The following is a 6,000-nucleotide window of genomic DNA, read 5'->3' on the forward strand; positions in this document are numbered from 1 at the left end:
AACAAATGATTTTGCACAGAAAAGCCCCAATCCTCCTCTTCTTGAGTCCCCCACCAGCACTTCTAGCCCCTCCCCCCCAATGAATTGCCCCATAGCAAGCCACTTGCTAAGGGGGCACTCGTGCATACTCGCTTCCAAGCCGGCTCTGTGTGCCCATTGACACACAAAGCGTGGCTCAGCCTCGCCCCCTTCTCTCTCTTCACTGGCCATGATTGACAGCAGCAGAGCCAATGTCTGCTGCCTCTCTGTCCAATGAGGAGAGAGAGAGACCCGAGAAAGCCTCTTCTTTTGTGCACATCACTGGATTGAGATTGGACTCGGGTAGAGAATGCATTAAGGTAAAAAGCTTTCTGCCTTTAGAACCACTTTAAAGCGGAAATTTGCCCATAGCAACTTGACAAAAAATATTGATCTTTAGCAAGGAACATAATAATAATCATGCTACCAAAATTAGTGTGTGCTGTAAATTGCCTCCAGCATTGTTCCTGTGTCTTCTTGCTGGAGGCTGCCATTTTGCTGAAGCCCAGAGCCCCTGAACTGCAGCAGATCCTTATACTGTCAGCAGATCATCTTCTACATTTTCAGCACAGTGCCAAAAAATAGAGAGCAACTGAGCATGTGCAGAGCATAATCAGACAGTGTATTACTGAATTTAAACAGGATCTCTATTTATTTTTAATGTTTTACATAGTTTTACCTGCAAAAAGGGCCAGCATGAAGTGATCTAGCAGGACTTGCTTTTCTGGCTAAAGTTCCATTTAAATAATTCAGGTTTGTGACAGGTGTACTTTAAGCCTTTGCAAAAACATCATAGAAAAAATAAACACGTGCTGTAAAAGGATTTACAGTCTGTACATTGCAGATGGTATTATTTATATCCTGTATGTGCAATTCTTGCAGGTCACTGAAAATATCCAGATGGATTTTTTTCTTTTGAGAATTGGCCCATCTGTGCTTGACCTGCACAGACGACCAAGGATGGCTGGCCACATTCCAGTCTGGACATTACCTTGTAGGCAAAGATAAACCAGACTTGAATAAACACAGTGCACGTGTGCCACTCCAAGCAGGGTGCCATACTATGGCTTGAATGTCCTAAGCACCTGCTCAATCTTTTGTGTTCCCTCAATTTTCTCAAAGGGGCTCATGGCCAGCATTATATTGGTGGTTTAACTTTTTTTAAAGAATCTATAGTATTTTAAAGTGACCTTGGTTAAAGATTGTACGTTGGATTAATATGGACATTATAATCACAAAAATGTATGTGTAGACATTCCAGCATATGTAGAAAGCTTGAGGCTTTCAAAATAAGGAGGAATTTCTTAGCCATTACACACTTTGCTATTAAATCCAATAGCAGTCCCTCTCTATCCACACAAATCCACACACATGCTGAGAAGTAACTTTAGGGCCCCTTTCACAGGAAGGGTATGATCAGGTCCACCTGTCAGTTTTTGAGGTGGACATGGTCAGATGGTCCATTCACCTCTATCAACCATTGGGTCTAAACGAACTTGTGTCAGTTTACACCCACCTACCTCCAGTCCACTAAAGAAAAAAAAAACGGAAGGGGATCTGTCCTCTTCCGTCTAGGTGGATCGGAGGGCAGTTGGGTCCATTTACCCCTGGTTCACATATATGCGGCCGTGCGGGCCACATTTTGCATGGGCACAAGAGTCCATTCATTTGAATGGACTCCCGTACCCCGTGACATACAGAGAAGAAGTCCCTGCACTTCTTCTGAAAGTGCACCCCACACAGGAACCTCGGTTCCCAGTACAGTTGTGTTTTCCAGTGCGGGCAGCATGCCATTAGAATTAATGGCACACGCCCGCGGGTCAGCATTCCTCTGTGCGGGTGGTGCGGCTGCACGGATTTTCCTGCAGATTCACAGCGGCACCACAGATGTAAACCTAGCCTAACTCCCGACAGCCCATAGAGCAGAGCAGGCTTGATCCGTGTCCACTCTGCATAAATTGATTGGACACGGATGTGTCATCTGCCAGCTCTGTTCTGATCAGCAGGGAATCAGCGGACATATCCCCTGCTGACCTCAATAGAGTTCACCCCCTGTAAAAGAGGCCTAATACTTACTGGACACTTTCTTTAAGGTTGGATTTACACCTCTGCATTTACGCTTACCTGCATTTTGCTTTGGGCAGGTGTGTTGTCGTGCACTGATGTGCGTTGTCATTCCTATCAAAAGCCCATATATCAAGAGTTGATGGATCTTTTTATTCAATGCACCACATACATATGTGAACTAGCACCATTAAAAAAATGGCAAACATCCATGCATTAATGTGCATTACAACGTGCATGTTAAAAGTGCATAGGTGTGAATGGGCCCTGAATGTTTGATTTTTCTTTAAACATTTTCCATGTGTTTTTATTTTTCAGTGAGTCCACCTCTGGCTAACACGTCATATGTGCATCTCCCGGGTAACTTAATGATTCACAGGAAGGTGCCTATTGTGGCCATTCATGGTATCCATGGAAACCATCTTCTTTTATACTTTCGGCAAGTTCCAAGGAAGTTTTTTCTTCTTGGAGCATAATCCATAAATCGCCACTTGTGTTATAAATAAAACAAGCATGGCTAAGTATAGGCAAACAGCCCACACTGTAAACATCTATCGGAGGTAAATCCTATTATTCTAAGGGTGCCTTTGCATCCTTGGAGGGAATAACTACATGTCAAACTCTAATGAATCAGGAGGCTGAATTGAGTTGAATCTTTAAGGGGCAGCATATCTCTGCTGAGGTACCATCCTAACTTTTTATTTTTTTTTTTATTCTAGTGCTTTTTATAAACATTATTGAGATAATTGCATCTTAAAACATTGTGTGACAGAGAAAGGAGCCATACAATATTTCCTAAAGTATTAAATAGACTGTCATCTAAATATAAAAAACACAGCTGTAGCTATGAAAAGCAGGAACCCAGAGGTGGTTGCATCTTTGGAACCTTCCCTTCTTGCCCACGTCTTGGGCTTTTGTGACAGGCAAACTCTGACAGAGTAAGCTAGTTCCACATCTTGTTGCTAATCCGAGTTCTGCTGGTCACAGCATCCATGACAGTGTACATTTAAAGTAAATTCACCCCTAAAAAAATCATCCCTCCTCTCTACCCCTCCTGTGGGCTCTTCTTTTTTAACGAAAATTCTTTGGGATGCCCCTTCCCCATGCACATCACTCGCCTACGCAAACGACGAGCATTGTGCTCCCTATGCCTCTTGGGATATGCAAGTCACGTATCCCAAAAGACATAGTCCTTCAAAGGAGGGGGGTGGGTATTCCTAGTGGAGCATCATCGGGAGGCTCACCAGCTGAACTCAGAAGAGCCAGCAGCCACTGATGTCACACAAAACAAGGTGGTGCTGGTCCAAGTGCTGCCAGAAAAGAGGATCTCAGCAAGACTGCTGGACCTGCTGGGGGGGGGGGTGAGTATCTGAAAAGTGCTGAACACACCACAGGGGGCAGCAGGGTTTTAAAAAAATTTGAGGGGGGGGTCAGCTTTAAGAGGGTGCTGCAGGATCATGAATTTGTTTACTGGCCAGGAATGGATAGCAAAATTTGACATGTACACAATGGAATGACAAACATCAAAACGAAACAGTACAACCACATGAAATTCCATGTAGGCCTTGTCAAAAATAGTCATGGATTTGTTCAGCTGGAATTACTAAAGGGTACCTAATAACTGTGGACTACTTATCCAGTTTTTGGGATGTGGACTATTTACAAGGGCAAAAACAGTAATTAAAAAAATCACATGAGCAGGCACACTAGGACTCTAGTCACTAAGAATCACCTGTTTAAAACTGCAACTTGGTAAAGCCAACCTGAAGAGAAATCAAGTTCGACAAGCATGTTACTATAAAAAGTCAACCAAGGATCTGCCTGAGCTCCATAGGAATGATGATGTACATGCTCAATCCATGAATTAATACTACAGGCAATGGCTAAAGGCATGTTGTGCAGAAACAAGGACACCACTCCTATGAGAATGTAACAGAGAAAGGAAGGAAGCTGAGAAGAATGAAAGACATCTAAGAAAGACAGGAGACAGAATCAATGTACAGTAAGGTCATGTGAGCAAGATGTTGGCACTCACGCCTATGATATTACATTTGCAGATAAAGAAGCCACAGGGACATTGCAGCCGGCAGAGCAAATGGTGACCTCAGAAAGCACAGAGGCAGTGATGGAGAATGCTTTGTCAGTACTAGCAGAGGTGCCACACGTGGGCAGACAGACGTCTTATGTAAGTGGCAGGCAGAGCAATCACAAAGCTCATTTAAAAGATAAACTCTCTTTATAGTTCATTACAGCTAGATCTGTTGTATTTTGTACATTTAAATATGTTTGCTGCTTCTTCTGTACACTATTAAACACTGATGTTACACACTACTACCAATCTACTATACAGGTGTCTGTATATTTCTTTCACTATATACTGGGACATCTCAGGAATCCCAAAACTCAGTGATTCCACATTTAGTTCAGCTCGGATTTAAATGCTTTGGCCTAATCCCTCATTTTAAATCATTGAGGGTCCTTCACTTTTAAGGACAAATAATGGGAGTGGGCCAATGTACCTATCTCCAAGGTAAAGCTGACATTTGCTTAATAACGTGCCCCTGCTTTAAGACTCCCAGGATTCTATATTAGATAATGAAATGGTCATGCAATCACCTATAGGTACTTGCCTTTACTAGTAATAGCAGTATACATATGTAAACTTGAAAGCACTGTAAAGTGAACCAATGGTTTACCCATGCAGGGCAAAACAATAGGTTCACTTTAATGCTGACCCTGCCAAAAGCTTCTTCTCTCCCCTGCCTCCATGTGGCCATAGACATATGTGATATGCTGACGCTTATGGTGTCTAGGCAGGGAATAGGCTGTTTCTCCCAGGAACATGAATAGACCAACAGATGCAGATGCTGTAGCCCCTCATCATTTTGACAGGCTAAATTCAAAGCAAATGCATGTTAGCTTGATACACCCTTCTGGGTCCAGTGACTGTGGAATGAGGGGGTCACATGAGGCACTTGACCAAGAGCCCCCATTTCTAAAGCATAACTACAGTCAGAATAAAGATGAGCCTGGTTGTGGACTGACCTTGGCATCCTTGATAGCTTGAGGTCACCTTTACACCATGAGGTCAGCTTTGACTACATTGGTAAAAGGGATATTAATAGTTCAGCTTATGTTTAACCAGAGTGGGGATGCCTTGCAGTCCTGACTGGGTATTAGGTTCATTGTAACACATAATACTGTTCTTTTCTTTCTGGTTTGCAGAAAATGTTAAACATTAGGAGAGATTAACTAAAACTGGAGCACTCAGAATCTGGTGCAGCTGTGCATGATAGCCAATCAGCTCCTAACTTCAGCTTGTCCAATTAGACTTTGACAATAATACCTGGAGGCTGGTTGCCATGAACAACTGCACCAGATTTTACATGCTCTAGTTTTAGTAAATCTCCCCTATAGTCTTTTCATAAAAGAAATTCAGCTGGTTCCATATGCATCCAATGTGTCTGCAACTCACAGCAAAGTATCCTTATTTTTGAAGATTGTGATAGCTGTTGCTGTTGTAGGCCAATCTCCTTGTTTTTCTTAAAAACCGGTATAAAAGTACAGAAACAGTGCTGCAACTGCTGCTCACTTGTCCAAGGAGTTTTCAGTTGAGCACAGAAGTGCAAGCATATGCATGTGTAGGTACATCTTCATGTAACGGTCATTCAATGTGTAGGCAGGGCCTAAGCCAGATATGTACCTTACATTTGGAATAATCAGCCACACACTTCATAAAAAGCACAGTATCCTTTATATGAGTCCTTGGTATTGTGCAGCACAAACAAGCAGTCTTTGGTACAGATGTGGATATATTCGGTATATGCACAGTGGTGGAAAATTGTACAGTATGGCATTTACCAACCGTGTTACCAGAGGACAGCTTTGGCTAGCAGGAGAAGCTTTCTATAAGAAGGT

Source organism: Staurois parvus, unplaced genomic scaffold (genome assembly GCF_062004578.1).
Source record: "Staurois parvus isolate SC_StPar_1 unplaced genomic scaffold, SC_StPar_1.0 ptg000136l, whole genome shotgun sequence".
In the NCBI taxonomy this organism is placed as follows: Eukaryota; Metazoa; Chordata; class Amphibia; order Anura; family Ranidae; genus Staurois; species Staurois parvus.